The sequence below is a fragment of the Spinacia oleracea genome, chromosome 5 (genome assembly GCF_020520425.1).
Source record: "Spinacia oleracea cultivar Varoflay chromosome 5, BTI_SOV_V1, whole genome shotgun sequence".
Taxonomy (NCBI): domain Eukaryota; kingdom Viridiplantae; phylum Streptophyta; class Magnoliopsida; order Caryophyllales; family Amaranthaceae; genus Spinacia; species Spinacia oleracea.
Window position 1 is genome coordinate 112,317,593 of NC_079491.1, and position 19,960 is coordinate 112,337,552.

At 34.0% G+C, this 19,960-nt stretch overlaps 1 long non-coding RNA gene across 6 annotated transcripts; it reads right to left on the reverse strand.

Annotated features, from left to right (window-relative positions):
• Positions 1-217: 217 nt before the first annotated feature.
• On the reverse strand, positions 218-5,329 carry LOC110785094 (uncharacterized). 6 transcript variants are annotated; one of them, XR_002532482.2, is made up of 3 exons: positions 5,175-5,329; positions 4,215-4,478; positions 218-4,132 (listed from the first exon to the last, which is right to left on the reverse strand). It is a non-coding gene; the product is annotated as an uncharacterized lncRNA (long non-coding RNA). The 6 variants fall into 6 exon arrangements; XR_008920582.1 differs by having other exon boundaries at positions 4,215-4,651; XR_002532481.2 differs by having other exon boundaries at positions 218-2,220; positions 3,652-4,132; positions 4,215-5,329.
• Between the last annotated feature and the right edge of the window lie 14,631 nt (positions 5,330-19,960).

Below are 19,960 nucleotides of genomic sequence, written 5' to 3' on the forward strand. Positions count from 1 at the left end.
AGAACAATTCTGCCCATGTAGTTAGTACTAGCTCGGAGAATGAATTAAAGAAATTGAATGACGATGCTAACTTTTATCTAGCCTAACTGATCAGAATAACAAGGAGCAATGATCAAAAACAGAAACAAGAAAAACAACCAACACAACGCCAAGCAAAACAATTAAAAAAGTTGCACGTTAGTAAGTAAGCAGAGCAGTAACCGGATTAGAGTGCAGATCAGAGTAAGCTGGAACATTTGATTAGATGAATGTATAATTTAGGATTCCATATGAACTAGTACAAAAAAACATAAAACAGAACAGCTACATAGTCCTGATTAACAGCAAGAAAAGGCAGGCAGCCACTCAACTTCAAGTTGTTGCAACAACAGCTTCCCATCCGATGAAGTTCTACCAACTCTTCCAACTGGAACCCTATCACTGAACAACAGCTCCAACCCAACTGCGAGCAGAACAGAAGCAACCAAGAGCCTGCTTGTTAGGGTTAACTATAGCAACGAGGAAAGAGTGGAAGCTATTTCTATAAACCCGTATCTGAAACAGAAAGATGAGTTCAAAACAAAGCAAACTTATAATTCAAATGATGCTACAAAGTTGCTTATTCTTATGTGCAGCATATAGATCAAACATACTGCATCGATTTCTGAGGCAAGACTGTAAGTGTTCTCCAAGTTTTCAACTGAACGTGTTCTCCCCATGAAAGCTTGAAGATATTTTTTAAGCTTATGCAAGGATAGCAATAATCTTAAACTTTAACTAAAACGACACTCTAATGATCAATACTACTTAACATCATAACATCAGGAAAAATTAGACAGATTAAGAAAACCAACCAACTTCCAGCTAAACCAGAACATGCCATAATAAATCAGCACCCAAACAAACTTCCTACTGCTTACCAGAATAAGCCCATCTCAACAAAATTAATTGATTAAAAAACCAAAATTTGAGCAAAAAAATTAGGTCATTATTTTTATTTTTTTGGTAGATAATATATATTTTGTTACCAAAAGGTAGAAACCAAAGAATATTCAAACAAAGAAACAATAAAACCGCTAAGGGAGCACAAACTCGCATCCCAAACTAAAACACACAAACAACAGCCAAAAAAATAGCCAAATTGCAGAAGACATAACAGAGTACAACAGCAGAGCATGCAGCAGAACAAAACAACAGTAGAGCAAAGCCACATCAGAGCAAAGCCAACCACCAAAGACACAAAATAGGAACAGAGGCACAATGCAGCAGCTGCACCAAGACTTCAACATAGACTGTAACCAGTTAGGCTCATGGCAAAAGATCAATCAGATTTTTCGTATGCAGACATCTAGTAGCAACAACAAGTTGAATGCTCTTTACATTCTCTGTTGAACTACGAGTAGACTGATTAAAAATCCTAATGTTGGCTCCAACCATAAGAAATAGAAAGACACCGAAAGTTCCATCCTATGAAGCTGATGAAAACCAGAATTCCCGTTACAATCTTTCACCAATTTGTCGATCTCAAAACTCAGACTTCCTACGGGTCTGTGGCATCCAAGCCAGTTTAGAATGCTACACCATACCTCTGATGTAAACTTACAAGCAAAAAACAAGTGATTGATATCCTCATTCGCAGCAGAACAAAATCTACAAACCTGATCGCAATGAACACCCATCTTCAGCAGATTATCACAAGTAGACAATCTCCTCATCACAGCCAACCACATGATAAAAATACACTTAGGAGGACTTGGTTGTTGCAGAGTAATTTCCTCCAAGGAACCTCCACACACACAAAAAAGGTCATTATTAGTTACCTCTTGATTGGAATATTTCCACAGTAAACTGTCAAATTAGATGCGAGTATGTCCACAGTAAACACTAAACAGTCAATACAGATGAAAAAGACAATGGAAAACAATCCCAGATTATCCTAATCATACACAACGTAATGCTATTGATAATTGCAAGAAACTCATATACTGAACCCTCTTAATTCATCAAATTGTCAATAAAGAAGTAAAAATTGCTCACAAAACAAATCTTCAGTCGACTCCAACTCATCAATTATGCAATAACAAGGAAATTATTAACATGTAAGTGGAAATCAAATTATTCAGCAGTTGCATACCTATCGCAAGTTAATCGTTCCAAGTGCTCCCCAATCGAAAGTTAATCGTACCAAGTGCTCCCCAATTGCAAGTTCATCTTCCCAATTGAAGACTTACGAAATGTACACTACAAGAAAATTTACATATAGGGCTCGCCTGGATTAAAGTTAATAATTAAGGGGGTAGATTTTATTGGGGAACTATTACTGGAGGACAAGTTTAGGGGTGGAAAATTTATGGGGATAGCTATGGAAGAGGTTTGGAAATAAGGTAAGTTTTACTGGGTTAATGCTTCGTGTGTTTGGAATGAAGCTATATAAACATATTAATGAATGCAATTTCTCTTTTATTTTGTTGAAAATACAGTAATGTTTTTATTATTTAAAAAAATACAAGAATGTTCTTAGTTTTTTCCCAAATCCAGAAAATTTGAGGATACCTCTTTTTTTTTTTTTAAATCCAGAAACTTTGAGAGTAATATATTCAACTTCATCACAATAAATCAAACCTACTGCTAATCATAAGAACAATCCCACTTCCATCAGAAAAAGAAAAAAAAAATCCCACAACTCTGTAGAACATCTGAAACCTCAAAAGAAAAAAAAGAAACATATAAATAAAAAAATCACATGTAAAAAAATATCAAACATAACCACGTTGGAAGTTCAAATAAAAGAATTTGAAAATGAGTAGAAATCAAACAAAAATCGGTAATTTAATCGGAAAAAAAGTTGATAAAATAATTGTGGAAAAATTAAAAACCTGAAGAATATACAGTAGATTAGCCATGGTAGAGAGAGAAAAAGCAACCATGATGAATTGAAGATTCCAGTTGACAGATCAAGAAGAGAGAGGAAGAGAGCTATGGTGAAGACTGCGTTGACGACGAAACCAAGTCTGAACAATGAAGAGCAAGAGTTGAAATTACCCGGTTAATTATTACCCTAGGGGGGGCTAGGGTAATACATTACCCTCATATTTGGGGAAAAAAGTATGGGCCGAAAAACTAACCCCAATCCAGGCATGTGGTTAAAGCCCATATTTATTACCCTATTAATTGTTACACCCCATTCCCCCCAATCCAGGCGGGCCCATAGAGGTAACACCTTGAGGAAATTAATCACTACAAGAAATTTTTAAGCACTTGATTGCCCTACTTTAACATTATTGTCTATCTTAGTTCAAAGACCAATAAAAAATATTCCTTTTTGCTTGAGGTATCCAATTTAATTAGTTAACAAACTCTAACTATCTGGATAGTAAGTATTTAATAATGTAAATTACCAAATACTTAGTAAGAATTATAACAGAAGCGTAAGAATATAGCAGAAGAGTAATTCTAAAAGGAAGAAATAATGAATTCTATTCTTGGTATTGTAGGTGGTATAACTCTAAAGTGCTGAAACGAAAACGATTGCAAATGGAAAACACGGATAAAACTGTTGACTGGTCAGCTTTCAGAATGCAAAACTAATATAATTAATGGCTACGGAGATTCGGAGAATCCTTTCTACAAAGGCATTCTATCTAATAACATTGAAAAGAGGTGAGATCTTACCACTTTTTTCTGCGGGTCAGAAACTATTGGAGGAGATGGCTTTTCTTCAATTTCTCTTCAAAACTTTATGGAGTTGGAATCTTGTCTCCATCTAAATCCTTAGCTCCCACTTCTAGTACAAGCCTAACAACGAAATTTGGATCTGCATTATCTATAACAAATTTGGTCCTGGCGGACTTCCTTGTTAGTGTAGCCTGACTAGGCTTTAAAGGTGCCATTGATTCTCTTCTAGAATTTGCAAAATGTTTGGCACCTAACATGTCTCTAGTTCCCACTTCAAGTACAAACCTATCAAGCCCTTTTTTAATTTTCTTTTTACACCATACTAAAGAAGAAATATTGCTAGAGTTTTGATTAATGGAGAGTAGAATGAAAAGTTTGGACACAATGAAAGGCTTAATACTCCATATCAAACAGGAACTTGAATTCCGTAAGAAGCAACTGTCAAGTACCCTCTATCAATATGCTTTTCCCTCACTATCTGCAAAAGATATCAGTAGAGGCACTTGTTAATCAGATTGAAAAACAAAATATCAAGCATCTAAATAAGTTGGTAATCAAACCTATTAAAAGTACTCATATTTCTAAGACCGGTAGTGAGCGCATCAACCAGGCGTCTGCAAGTTTAAAAAACAGAAGGCATCATCCATGAACTTATATTGGCAGCCACACAGAAATCCCAATTGCGGAGTACTTACACAGTGAACAAAGACAGGACAAAATAAGTTAATGCTCATAATCTGAACTTTGAAGTTGGAATATTGCGTCTATGGCGAGGAATGGAGTATGGTAACAACTCATGAGCATGCTTGCCCCGGCACACTATCCTTCACTAGTGAAAAAATTATTTGAGGAAGCAATAATCATAATACCCAATTCAATTTCTTGTCCAGCACAGAACACCAATAGCAAACATTGTACTCAAATTTTCATTCTAAACTTCAACCCTTGATGCATTCTAAATTGATACTATTTACTCTAATTCAACGCTCTTACAGACCTGTATAATAAACATTAGATAAAAGACAAGAGGAGCAAAGTAATATTCCAAGTTGTATGCAAAGTAATTCAAATCTGATATAGGGAAATAAAAGTAGTTATTATACAATAAAACATGAGCCATTTGACAAATAAGTAAACTGGACCATCTAGGAAACTCAAATCCATTACTCAATTTAACAAAAATCGGCTCAAACACTGATCTATCAATTCCACAGTAAAAAGAAACAATAGAAAACCCATGACATCAATAGAAACAAGCCAAGTTGCCAACAACTTCAGTAGGAAGCAAAAACTTGTAACATGATTTCACAATTAAAGGAAAGCTTATGAAATTTAACATAAATTTTAACGAAAATCTCCTAAATTATTAGTGAAATGCCGTTTTTCTCCCAAAATTCTTTCTCGTAAGAGAAACTAGCAAAATTTTAAAATCGACAAAATTCAATTATGAATAACAAATAAATCAGCATAACTTGCAAATCAATTGAAGATTAACGAACAAGATTGGAGAAAACAATTACCTGAAAACTATGCAAAATTGTGGTAATCTAAGCCCTTGAGTGATAATTGAGTTCAGAATTTTGGAGAGAATCAAGTTGAGTTGCGCTGCTAACTGAAATGAGTCCCTAAACCTAGATCTAGAAGAAATGGCGCCGAAATGGCGTTAAGGAGGGAAATGAATATATTGAGTGAAATTCGTGAAGAGAAGGGGGTAGTCTAATTGGTAGGGGTGTCAAATCGGGTCATCGGTTCGGTTTCGGTTCGGGTTCATCGGTTCGGGTTGAAACCGGTTCATTTTGCTATCGATTCGGTTCGGTTCGGGTCGGGTTGAAAATTAAACGGTTCGGTTCGGTTCGGGTTCGGGTTATGTAGTGCGGGTTCATATCGGGTCGGGTTCATACCGGGTCGGGTTCATATCGGGTCGGTTTCATATCGGGTCGGGTCATATTTGGTCGGGTAAAAAACGGGTTAAGTCGGTTTCATATCGGTTCAGGTTCATATCGGTTCGGGTTATAATCAGGTCGGGTTCATATCGGGTCGGGTTCATATCGGATCGGGTCAGATCGGGTCGGATTGTAGTCGGGTTGGGTCAATTCGGTTCGGTTCGTTAACGGGTTTAGCTGGATTGTAATCGGGTCGGGTTCATATCGGGTCGGGTTTATATCGGGCTGGGTTCGTGTTTAGTCGGATCAATTCGGATACAAATTACAAAAAATGTCGGGTTATTATTAAAATCACAATTTTCAATGCGCTTATATTATAATATCTACATTATTGAAGCAAAGTGAAAAGGTAAAAGAGCCCATACAATTTGATTACGTGATTTATAACTAATGTTATTTTTTTTTTTGACGAACAGCTAATGTAGTAATGTTCACTATCCAATTAATTTCATAAACTTAATTAAGAAAAGTCAGTCGATGTCTTTTACTATGTCCTGTAGTATTTACCAATCATATTATTCAAATGGAATCAAAATAATCTATGCCCTCCCCTACCATGTAAGAGTATTATGAAACATGTATTGATGAACTAAATACTAATAACGTAGTAATTAATAATGGACAATGATGAATTAATGCGTAATGAATTTGTAAATTTTGTAAATACAAGTTTGTCATACATTCATATTGGTTTAAACAGCAACGAGCCTAACATGTTCAACAACGGAACGAGACAAACAAGTTCAATTGTTAATGAATTAAGTCGATTCAATTAAAACAACATACCTTTTTGATTAGTTCTTGGGTTATAAGCTTATAAGCTGGTATTGAATTAGATCAATATAGTTTAATGATCGATTAGACGATTAGTCAGATGAATACGAGTCAATAAAAGAGTGTAAGACTAATAAAACAATACAAATTCATGAGTTTTATACTTTTATAACATTGTCAAGAATTAAGGAATATAACATTCTATATTTTATTGCTCTAATAAGCTAATAACTGATGAATTGATGATTATAATTATTTTGAACTAAAAGTCCACAGAACTATAACTATGTAAGGATATAAATCTGTAACGATATAGTGTAATTATATAAGTATATAACTTTGTGAGATTATTAGTTTAGAACTATCTAATTAATTCTATATATTTATGAGATTATAAGTTTACAAGTATATAACTATGTATGACAGTAATTATATAACTATGTGAATATATAAATAACTTTATGAGACTATAGATCCTTTACATCTATTTAATTGTACAAGACTATAACTATACAGTTAGGGGTGCTAACGAGCCAGTACGGCTCGCAAACTATTCGGATTTGGCTTGGTCAAAGCTTGGCTCGGAGGGGGTTGATTCGGTTTGTAATCCAACTTGGGCCTTAAATAATACTCCACTATACACTAAAGTCCCACATTGGTTAAGAAAACAAGCACCAATCTTATTTTCTTTATAAATAGCTACTACTCCTCCCCTCAGCATAGAGTTTGATTTTGTACCACATTGGTTGGAAAAAACCTTTGTACTCTATTTTCTTCACAAAAGGAATGAAGTATATTTTAAAATATTTGATTATTCTTGAATTAAACTAATTAATAATTTATTATTTAAATGCACTTAGAGTCTTGTTGTTATAATAATATTTCCTTTCATTGTTTGAAATTTTTTAAATAAACATGAAGTCCCACATTGTAACTTCATTGAAGTTAAGAGTGAAACCAAGTTATATAAGAATATGTAGGGTGAATTTTTCTCTTAAACAAACATGGAGTCCCACATCGAAATTTTAGCCAATGCTAAGAGGGAAACCAAGTTATAAAAACATACGAAATATGTAGGATGACTTAAACAAAACATGGAGTCCCACATTGAAAACATAGCAATGCTAAGAGAGAAACCAAATTATAAAAGCATATGGTGGGTAGCTTTAGTTTTTGACTTGAGCCTAAGCCCAACTTTTTCAAACTAAGTTTCGAGCCCGGACTCAAGCCCAGCTTGGACTCAAGCCGAGTCCAAATATTGGAGGCTTGTCGTGCTTGACATCCACTAGTTTCGAGCCGAGCCGTGCCTTAGCATGTTCGGTGTTGGTTTGGCTTGTTAACATCCCTACCATACAGTAATATATCCTATTGGAAATATATGTTCAGTTACTCGTTTGATTAACAACCGTTCAAACAAAATCTAATAATTTTATTATAACACGTAAAAGAAACAAAATCTAATAATTTTATTATAACACGTAAAAGAAATTTGTAAACTGTAATCTTTTAATTCCAATCATCATAATTTTATTTTTTTCCTTGATTTTTAATTTAGTTGATTTTATTAATATAATTATCTCGCATTAGGAATTAAGACATAAATATTCATTCCAAGTGCAGCAACACAATAAAGAGCTTGCAAGTTGGTGACAAAACTCGTAATTAGGACTTCATAATACGGAGTAATTGGCTGATGAATTCGTTTAATTCATTTGATATCTTAGCATTTCGGCTCTGTTTGGTATGGCGGAAAACATTTCAAGTTAAAACTTATTTTCGAGGCGGGTTATAAACGGTTTGAATTAAACGGGTAGTAAACGGGTTACGGGTTGTAAACGGTTCGGGTTGAAACAGTTCGGGTTGTAAACGGTTCGGGTTGAAACAGTTCGGGTTGTAAACGGTTCGGGTTGATACAGTTCGGGTTGTGAACGGGTTTTTCCCGGGTCGAAACGGTTCGGGTTGAAATAAATCGGGTCATTAACGGTTTTCGGGTCCATTCGGTTCGGGTAGGAACGGTTCGGGTTGACGCGTGGCGGTTTGTTATCGGGTATCGGGTCTTAATCGGGTTAATGTTTTCGAGACGGTTCGGGTTCGGGTTAAATATTATCGGTTCGGTTTAGTTTCGGGTTCCAATTAACGAGTTATTAACGGTTCGGGTTCTTAACGATACGGATTAACCCAGCGGGTTCAACGGTTCGGGTTGAGAATTGACAGCCCTACTAATTGGGTATTCGTTTTGAATGAAAATTCGTGGAATGAAGGGCGGGTAGTCTAATTGGATTTTATCGTTGATTATTCATCTTAATATGACAATTTCAAACTAATATGATTTTTAATATTATATTTAGTATCCTTCCTTATTTGGTTACATCATTTTTTGGATCTTTGGCAAATGGCTTTTTGGTGGCTTTTTCAATGGCTTTTTGTTGGCTTCTTAAATTAGGGTTTCTTAATTAAGAAATACATATGATTTGAGTTTTATTAATATACCTGTTCTAATCTTGCTCTGGTGATTCATATGCAATAAAACTACTCTACTTTCCATTGCTTTAACCTGATTCGTGAGTGTCTTTTAAATCTTCTATGTATGCTATTTTGTTCTACTGTCTTGGGCTTATAAAACTGTTTTCGTGCTCATCTTAGCTATATATTTTGAGACTGTTATCCTATTTAGCTTTACCTTGATTGCTCACAACATTGCCTAGCTATTGTTCCCACATTTTCATATTGGCTTCCATTTTCTTCTTGCACACATGTAATTGCTCTGAGGTGTGAAATGAAAAACCTGAGTTATCACACTAAGGTAAATAGAAGGTATTGTATTAATTCACCATTCTCTAAAACCACCAAAAGGTCAGAATCTTTTATGTATATACAATGACAGTGGAATCTGTTTAGACATGATTTAATGTGGTTTTTGATAACTTTAAAAAGTATTACGAAGTATAGTCTAAGATTTTCTTACTTCCCTTTATTTAAGTGGTCTTCTTGTTTTTTCCAACCTTGGATCTTGCCAATGCCCCTCATGAAGACTGACTCAGACATCTCAAGCAAGTAATCCATGATATATATGCCCAGTCCACAACCTTTCGCGTCTCCATAGAATCAGAATAATCATCCATGAGTATTACCTTTATACCAGTTGGTTTACCTTTAATTTGCTACTTTCGTTATAGTAGTATTCTTATAACACTCGGATTATACAGGGGTGTGCACGGTTCTCTTCGTGCACCTACCCAAAAACGCACAAAAATAACAATAAAATGCAACAAACATAAAAATCGCAAAAAAAAAAAAAAAGAACAGAGAAAATAAATCAGAAAAGAACATTAACAAGTAAAGTAAAAGAATATTAGCAAAAACCCAAAAAGAACACTAATATTGACAAATCAGACAAAAAGTACAAATATAAAAAGCAGTTATATTTTTTCTTGTTCTTTTAAGTTTTGGAAATGTTCTTTTCCAACCAATTTACAGTATGTTCTAATTAAAAAATAAAACGACGAACCTTTGATGAACTTTAAAACCAGATTTATATTTTTTCTTGTTCTTTTAAGTTCTGGAAATGTTCTTTTTCAACCAATTTATGTTCTAATTAAAAAATAAAACGACGAACCTTTGATGAACTTTAAAACCAGATCTATATTTTTTCTTGTTCTTTTAAGTTATGGAAATGTTCTTTTTCAACCAATTTATGTTCTAATTAAAAAAATAACACGACGTTGAATTTTAAAAGTCGTTAGTGCACTTCTGATATAATTTATTATTTAAGATTAAAAATATGTTTTAATTTCGTTATTTTATTTATCAAAGAATGTCTGAAAACAACACTATAAATATGTAAAAAGAACAATTGCTGATTCTATAAAAGAACACACTATTATGATACCACAGAATTAGGAAGTTATAAGAAAAGAACATTAAAATTTAAAAAGAACATAGAATTAAGAACGAGAAAATTTACCTTAATCACCCGATGCACCTTCATCAACAGCATAAACCTCTTTGAATGAATAAAAAAATTCAAAAACTAGCGAAATTGAAATAGTATTTTGCTTAATAAACTAATTTTTTGTAAACGTAATTCAATTAAAATCACATTTAAGAGAAAGAAGGAGGAGAAAATTTGTTATGGACTTTCTCTCTCATAAAATCTCTCTTTTGTTGGGAGAAACTAAAAACTCTCCTCTTTCTCTCTCAAGAATGTGTTTCTAAATTGAGAAGTTATGAATCCAATAAGAGAAATAATAATTATATATATATATATATATATATATATATATATATATATATATATATATATATATATATATATATATATATATATATATATATATATATATATATATATAGAAAATGAAAAATAAAAGAAATAAAAAAAGAGGGGGAAGGAGAGCCAAGTTCATGATAAGAACGGTGCACTTTTTTGTTTTTTTTTTTGTGTTTTGTTGTTCTGTTCTTTTATGTTTATTAGATATAAATCTTAATGTTCTTTTATGTTTGTTCTTTTTTAAAAAAGTATAGTATTGGAGAGCAAAGGAAGCTTCTACTTGGCCAGCAAAAGATGATGTTAAATCTTCAAAAACAGCTGAAAGAACAATAAGAGAGGCAGAATAAACAGACCAATGCCTCAAAAGAACAAAAAGATGATGAACCTCAAAGAACATTATAAATAAAAGAACATTATAAATAAGGAAAAAGAACATTATAAATACAGAAAAGAACATATCATGTAGAACACTTATTTTAACCATGTAAAACAACATTACCAATAAAAAAACAAACAACAATAGAGCATAAAAGAACATAATAAAGTAAAGAAAAAGAACATTATAAATAACAGAAAGGAACATATCATGCAGAACACTTATTTTAACCATGTGAAAAAAGAACAACAAAAAAGATAAAAGAACAACAAAAATGGTAAAAGAACAATTTGATATGAAGTGTGTAATATCAAAAGAACAACAAGCTAAAGCAAAAAAGAAAAACAAGCTAAAGCATAAAAGAACAACAAGCTAAAGCAAAAAATCGATATGATCAAAAAAATCAAAATAAATTGAAATGATTAAATAACGAACATCGAAATCAAAATCATCAGAAATAAGTAATTCGTTTTTAAAAAATTGAAAAATTACCTTCACAAATCGAATTATCAGCAGAGGAATTCAAATTCGAAGAAGAAGAATCAATAGAATTTGATATTGAAGTAGAAAAATCAACCAATATCTGAGAATTTTCCATTACTTTCTCTCTCCTCTTCACAGTTTCTCTCTCCTCTTCACAGTTCTCTCTCCTCTTCATAGTTTCTCTCTCCTCTTCACAAATTCTGATTCGACAATTATAAAAAAGAAGGTATATATACCAGAAAAATGGAGCGAAAAACAAAAGAACAAAAATAAAACGACCAGAATAGAACAGAGCAGTTATTGTTCTTTTTTTTAACAAAAAAACAACGTTTGTTCTTTTCTTCTCCAGATTTAATAAGAAACCCGCGTTTTATATTTGAGGCGTGTCGTTTGGACACCAGTGCACCAAGAGCACCATGCACACCCCTGCACAATCGTATTTGCGGTATTCTTATCCTATTGTTGACAAATCCTTTACGGAGTAATAATATAATGTATGTCTTCTATTAAATTATTTCTTTGTTTTGTAATCTATTAAAAAAAAGAGCAAGCAGGAATGTAGCTGGAATATCGTATATTAATGACTATACTACTGAGACTTTATGGTGGAAATTATCTAGTGTATCATTTTAGTTGCTATGTCTTTTTTTCTCTTCCCTTGTTAGAGGGTAAGGTGTATCTTCTTTAAATGGGTCTTGCTATTATTTTTTATGTCAATTTCACTATAACCCCATCTGGTCTGGTAAAAGAGTTAATATAGTAAACTTATCTACACATATCCTTCTCTTCCTTCTATTATTGAAATTTCAAGAGATTGACATTTTTAGTTATCTTACTGAAAACGCTGTCTGAAATCCTTATAATGGTTTAGATATCTTTTTTGGCCCCATATTTATATTGTCATTTGATATTGCAAGTTCGAGGAAGAGTTGTATTGTTTGTGAACAGGATAATTGAAGACAGTAAGCTAACTACAACAACAAGGGACCGAATGCTGCAGACCTTTTCTTGTAGGTGAGAGTTAGTCATGATGTAGGTTATGAAGTTTCTTTGAGAAGCTTAATGGGAAAGAACATGAATATATCTCATAAAGCAACTAAAAGTAGTTATTTGGCTTTTTATATAAGTGAACCTAGCTTGACTTGTTTGCTATCTAGGGAAAAAAATATAGAACATCTATAATTTCTTGGTAAACATTTAGAGGGATTATTTAGTAAAAGTAAAAAATAAAAAAACAATCACATGGGTTTCTTTTTCAATATTGATAATCTATGCTAAAGTTCAAAATTTGTTTTTTTTTATGCTGCTGATCTATTGCTTGTTTATGTTAGGTTGTTGTATGTCTTGTTTAGTTGGCTTAGGTGTCACTGATCTGAGTTTGAGTTGCAGAAGTTGTGATTGTGTTGTGCTGCTCTCCGTGCTCTGTTGCTGTTCTGATTCTTGTTGTCCTGTTGATATCCACTTTGTTGATGTGTGTGTGACTTACAGTGTGCTCAACATGAAGGAAATAATGCCCTTGGTCCAAGTATGCATTCTATGTTAAGTCTAATAAATGCGGTTCAGTATTAATTAACAAGTTAATAATTCAGTGAGATCAAGTGAGCTGAATGCCTAGCTAGAGGCCGCTTCAGTTCAAGTGGAATTAATGATATTAATCCACATCTTACTCTTGACTGAACCCGTAGGGTCACACAAATAGTACGTAAACGGATCAAGTATTTAATGGCATTAAATACTCCATCTATGGATATTCGGAATCGACGGATCTTGGTTTCAGTGGGAGCTGAGATCGTCACAGGCAAGAAATGAATACTCCGGAAACGATGATATTGCCGGAAACGGAAATATGGATCGTATCGGAAATATAAATATTATCCAAGTCGTAGATGTTGCCGGAAACGGAAACATGGTACGTATCGGAAAATATTATCGGAAATGGAAATATTGCCGGAATCGGAAATATTGCCGGAAACGGAAATATTGTCAGAATCGGAAATATTATCGGAATCGGAAAATAATTCCGGAAACGGAAATATTAAATATTTGTTCGAAACGGAAATTAATTCCGGAATCGGAAATATTAAATGTTGTTCGTATCGGAAATGAATTCCGGAATCGGGAATTTAATCGGAAGCGTATCGTACGAATTAGCATCGGACGAGGCCCGCTAGACGAAGGCCCAGCACGAAGCCAGGCCATCGCCCAGCGAGCCGCACGCAGCAACGCACGCCTCGACCAGGCCCAGCGCAAGGCCAGGCCCAGCCAAGGGCGCGCGCGCACGCAGCACCGCACATGGGCTGTGCGCTTGTCGTGGGCCGCAAGGCCTGCGCAGGTGCACGGCTTGTACGATGCGTGTGCGGGAAATCCTAATTCTATTAGGATTCGTGCGAAGATTAAAATCCTAATCTTATTAGATTTGCTTTGTTATTTAGAGTCCTAATAAAGTTCTAATTAACAAATCCACATCCTAGTAGGATTACAATTCCTTTTCCATACCTCTATAAATAAGGGCCTAGGGTCATTATTTATATACAAGTTTTCAAGTATTCAAAGCTAGGATTTTTAAGCAAAAAAAATCAGCCATAACTCTTGCCCATTTAGCCGAAAATAAGTAGTACCTTAAGGGCGATCCTAGTTGGTCAAGCTTAAGGCGGATCCGGACGTGCTGTGGACTATCTACGGAGGGAAGACACTTGGAGTCCTAAAGACTTGTTCTTGGTCGGTTCGGGCGCAGCTAGGGAAGGCACGCAACAAAGAGTATGCATCTAAACTATGCTTAATGATTATGTGTAAATAATATGCTTTCTTGGCTTTATGGTTTTTCCGCATGATTTATGAATTGTCATATGTATCATAACCTAACACAACAACATTGATGTTATTTTTCTTGAAGCCTGAAGGTGGATGCAAATATGAGGAAGAGTTACATGTAGCCTCAGGTTTTATCAGTTAAAGCTATTTTAGACAGACTTGGGTTGACATTGGAATTTTGTGGTTTTTTGGTATTGGTTTTATAGTTTGGTTAGCTAGCTTAGTTTTATGTATTTTTTGGGCTTGCAGGTTTTGGCAAGGCCTAGGATGTTTTATTTGGTTGAGCTAGCTTGTACCAAAAATTGGTTCGCTTTTGGTTAATAATATTACTTATTTACCAAAAAATAAGCTTATAGGTGATCGTGATTGAAAATTGTAATAAATAATATTTCGTATGTTAGATTATTTCCGGTACCTCTAAAAACGTTTCATAATAGTCTCAATTGCATCTAGATATCATTATTTGAAAAATAGGATATTGCTTTTAAGTATATTTTGAGGCAAAAGTATATGGTTGCCCTTAAACATGTGGCTTTTAGAGGCAATTTTTTATATTTCCTTTAATTATATATGGTTGCCACTAAATATATGTGGATTTTAGAAACAACTTTATATATTGCCTCTAGTTATATTTCAAGGCGAAATCATATGGTTGCTGCTAAATATATGTGGCTTTTAGAGGCAACCTTTTATATGGCCTCTAATTATATTTCGAGGCAAAATTATATGGTTGCCCCTAAATATATGTGGCTTTTAGAGGCAACTTTTCATTGCCTCTAACTATATTCCTAGGCAACATTATATGGTTGCCCCTAAATATATGCGACTTTTAGAAACAATTTTTATATTGCCTCTAATTATATTTTGAGGCAAAGATATATGGTTCCTCTAAATGTATGTGCTTTTAGAAGCAACGTACTATATTGCCTCAAGAAGGGGCTTTTAGAGGCAACCATTAATTAGCGACGGACTTATTAGAGGCATCCACTTTCTTGCTTCAAAAAGGCAATAGAGGCTACATCCCCGTTTTTAGAGGCAATTATGTGTTGCCTCTGTACGTGATTTTTCTTGTAGTGGTAGTACCAAAAAGTGAAAACATTAGTATGAAGTACGAAGTATTAAACTTCAAAATGTACAACACTCCCCTCCCCTGCGAAGTTTACACTTTGAAATTGCAACAAATTACAAAATACATACTACAACAAATTAAAGAATATATACAACAACAAATTACATCTCTATTTAAACTACAGCCTTCAACGATCAGTTTTCAAATTCACCTTCTTACCAACGGTATTATTGAGTTATTGTGCATAAATAAAAAATTCTACAATTTCGGTTTGTATTTCACTCATTCCTCTTAAACTCAATATGACTATTGTCCACGGAATTACTCCTCCATCGCCGAAGTCACTTGCTGGTAGCTCCCCTAGCAAAAGCCCATCCATTGTGTGTTGTTATCATGATTATCCAGCACTACTCCAGCTCTGTAAACATACTAGAAACAGAGGGCGAAGTTTTTATTCATGTCCAACATGGCAGGTACACTAACGAAGTTTATGTAGTTGATAGCAATTAATAATGCAGTTTAGTTAACAATAGCAATCAATTATGTATTGAGTCGCATCTCTAATCAATGAATTAACCCTTGTTCCTACTCCATTTACCCGACAGGATCCAGATCAAAAGTGTGGATTCTTTGAATGGGAAGATGAACTTAATGGCAATGCTGAAAATATGCTAGTAAAGAAGATTGTTGTCTTAAAATAAGAACTTATGCGAGAAAGGATTGAAGTTGAGCATTTGAGAAAGGAATTTGATATTTTGACCAACCAAAATGGTGGTCAGGACATAAAGCCGGAAAATTCATATGAAAAAGGACCGACTCAAGAGGCATTTCTTATGCAGATGGTGATTAAGATCGTAGATGTTGCGAATTATGACAAGTTAATATCTAGCGCCATATGTATGGGGTGTGTATGTGTTATTATCATGTTTGTAATTTGTTTTATGTGAATGTATTGGGGTGTGTATTATTATTATTATTATTATTAGTCATGTGTTGTATAATTTAATGGTTTTCCTCGGAAGTGTACGTATGTAACAATATATTATGTTTAGCAGGTCTAATATAACCGCTGTAGTCGATATCCATTATAATTGCTATCGTGTTTTATGTAGAGGCCCTGGTCTTAATAATAATGAATATTATGTTTACCAGCGAGTAGTCGATATTAATTACGTTTGGTAATAGGTTTTTGCGCTAATGAAAAAAATAAGTCGCATTAATTTTTTCCACTACAAAATTGAAGGGTTAGGGGATCAAACCCTCGACCTGACCAGACAACAAGCCAGCAACCAAATTTTAGCCCATTAATTTTTAAGCCACCTTCATCATTTGGGCCCATTTTCTGGACCGACTTAATGGCCGGCCCTGTTTGTTTCTTTCCAGCAACCAAAATTAAAAGAATTATCTCAACTCACAAAAACGTACTGAAGGCAAATCGTCAATCATCATTCTCCATCAATCTCTCTCGTATTTAATATCAATGCTTTAAAGAAACTAATTTGCATACTATTGAACAAGGAGTACTTGGGAAGGAAGTGAAAATTAAACGATATCTATAAAAAAAAACACTAATCCTTACTGCACCCTAACTCCCACAGTCACACATTCCCTTCCTTTCTGCAAACAATAGATTATCCATCCTTAGAACTTCAATGCTACACCACACACCATGCCTGGAACTATATATAAGCACCTACACACCAATCGTAAAGAAACTGCCTTAACCCTTAATTGAATATTTGAATGACGCTTAGTCCTCTAAGTGGAGCCTACGAAGTGAGAAAAAACACTCTAAGTTTGCACGTCACCTTGAAACGTCTGCGCATGGGCGAGTTGCCTGGAACACAACGAAATTTTGGGTGACACAACTGTGCCATATCTATGGTTGGCTACGCGTTCCTATTTATATTCATCAGTTTAGGACTTTATGCGAGATCATTGATTTTTCGACTGTTCACCGTGCATGGAATCTAAAAAGAACAAAGAACTAACATGGAGGCTGGCCATGATGTTGTCTTGTTGGAGTTCGACACTGGCTACTTGAATCATAATCCGTATGTTTTTTTAATTTCTTTTATGATTTTATTGTATTGTGGTTCGTTAGCATACACATTGAGCTGGCAGGCCTTGATTGGGCGACGGAAATTGTGGACCCTTCAGCTAATTCAAGTTGTGATATGTGGTAGTAAGAATTAAATTAAGAATTAATTCGTCACTCTCCGCTCTATTATCACTCCCCTCTTTCTTTCTCTCTCCCACTATCAGTTTCATTGAGCAACTTCTCCTCAATTAAATTAAAAATTAAACAGAAATTTCTTAGATTTAAAAAATTAAAAAATTAAAATAATGAATTTTTTTTATCCACCAGGAAAAAAAATTGGGGGGGGGGGGAGGCATGCATGATATGGGATTCGATCCCGCGGTAGGTGTATCGCAAGGAGTTAGTGTAAGCATTAGTGACCAAGTTAACAGGGGTATCAGCACGTATATGAAACGTATAATCAAATTTAAATATGTAACAGCTTACAAGGAATTACTACCTCAAAAATGATTATATTACATACTTCATTACACAATTACATACTGTACAAAAAACCGAATTAAACAATTTTAGATCTGCTCTATTATCACTCCCCTCTTTCTTTCACTCTCCCATTACCAGTTTCATTGAGCAACTCCATCCCCAATTAAATTAAGAATTAAACAAAAATTATAACAAAAGTACTTACAATTTCTTAGATTTAAACTATTAAAATAATGAAGTTTTTTTATCCACCAGAATAAAATGGGGAGGGGGGGCGGGGGGGGGGACATGCATGATATGGGATTTGATCCCGCGTTGGGCGTTTATCGCAAGGAGTTAGTGTAAGCATTAGTGACCAAGTTAACAGGGGTATCAACACGTATATGATTCGTAAAATCAAATATGTAACATCTTACAAGCCAATTACTATCTCAAAAATGAATATATTACATACTTCATTACACAATTACATACTGTACAAAAATCCGAGTTAAACAATTTTAGATCTGGAAAACCACGGTCCATCGGTGGTAAAGACGGATGGAAAGCCGTAACAGTACCCGGAAAAGCGACAGTCGATAAGCAATCGGGAAGAACGGGATGACCGAATTGCATAAGTCAATACCATGGTCGAAGCTAAAAACTCATAAGTTTGTACCATGGTACAAGCTTAAAATTCATAAGCTTGTACCTTGGTACAGCTAAAAATGCGTAAGTTTCTAAAAACAATTCGGACAAAAAAAAAAAACTCTTCTGAAGACTCGGCCATTTTGTCGCCCTACGACGTGATGGTGGTGGCCGGAGATAGTGGCCGGCGATGGTGGCCGGAGGTGGTGGGGTGGTGTGAGAGAATTGGAAAGTAAGATTAAATAAGGGTATTAATGGAAAATAAGAGGAAATAGTGGGGCGGTTTTGAGTAATATGGGGCGGCTTTTAGCGATCCACTTATAAAAATATGCACCTGAAATATAAAGTCAAGGTATTTTCAAGAGAAATTTACATATTATGCACAATAAGTTTCTATACACCGTGTGTATGTAAGAGCTTTTGGACATATTAATCCACTCAAACACCGAGAAACTTAATTTTTTTAGCTTAAACTGCATAAGTCAATACCATGGTCGAAGCTAAAAATTAATAAGTCCCTTTTATAATCTTAACTAATTTCATTATAATGATGTATGGAGTACAATTTAATGTAGAAGTTTAATAACAATTTAAAAGAACCGAAAAGTTACTCCGTAGTTTAAAGGGACAATTGAAAAGGAATGAGAGGAGTATTAGGAAACAGTGTTAGATGTGTGTGGCTAGACTCACACAAAGGGAGGCCCATTAATACATAATCTTATCGGGTATATTCGAGCATTCACACTACTCAACAAGACCTTCCAAATTTAAGTGTCAAATTTGCACACAACTCAAATCTTTTTGTTTACGTGGACTTCATGTAATGGTTCATATTAGTTGTAAGTCTTGTGATATAAGTGGCTCTCGTTAATTATCTTTTGGTAAACCTCCAATATTTGGATGGGCTGCCACCGAATCTTTTGCATTCTCATGTTTTATTTATTTATGTGCTTTTTTTTTCCAATACAAAATTATATTCACAAAAAAAAAATTATTTAGAAAACAATTTATGGAAAATTATTGCAACAACATTTTTTAAACTTGTATTGCTTTAATTTTTTTAAGGTTTTAGGTTGAACATAAACTTATATGACTGTTTATTCGTTATTTTTGAAATCTATTACTATATACTAAAAGACACACCAGGAATGACACGTGTCACATTATGGTGAGTCCTTAGTATTTTTTTCTTTTTCAAAAGAATAATTTAATTTAAGAATTTTTTAAAATATTTGATTTCTTGATTTTTTTTTTCTTCTTATTCTTTCCTCTTTAATATAATAGAAGTATATATGAAAAAATAAATTATGATTTCATGTATTACGACAAGGATAAAATAAATAAATAAATATATATCTATCTATTACTATATATACTAAAAGACACACCGGGAATGACACGTGTCACATCCTGGTGAGTCCTTAGTAAC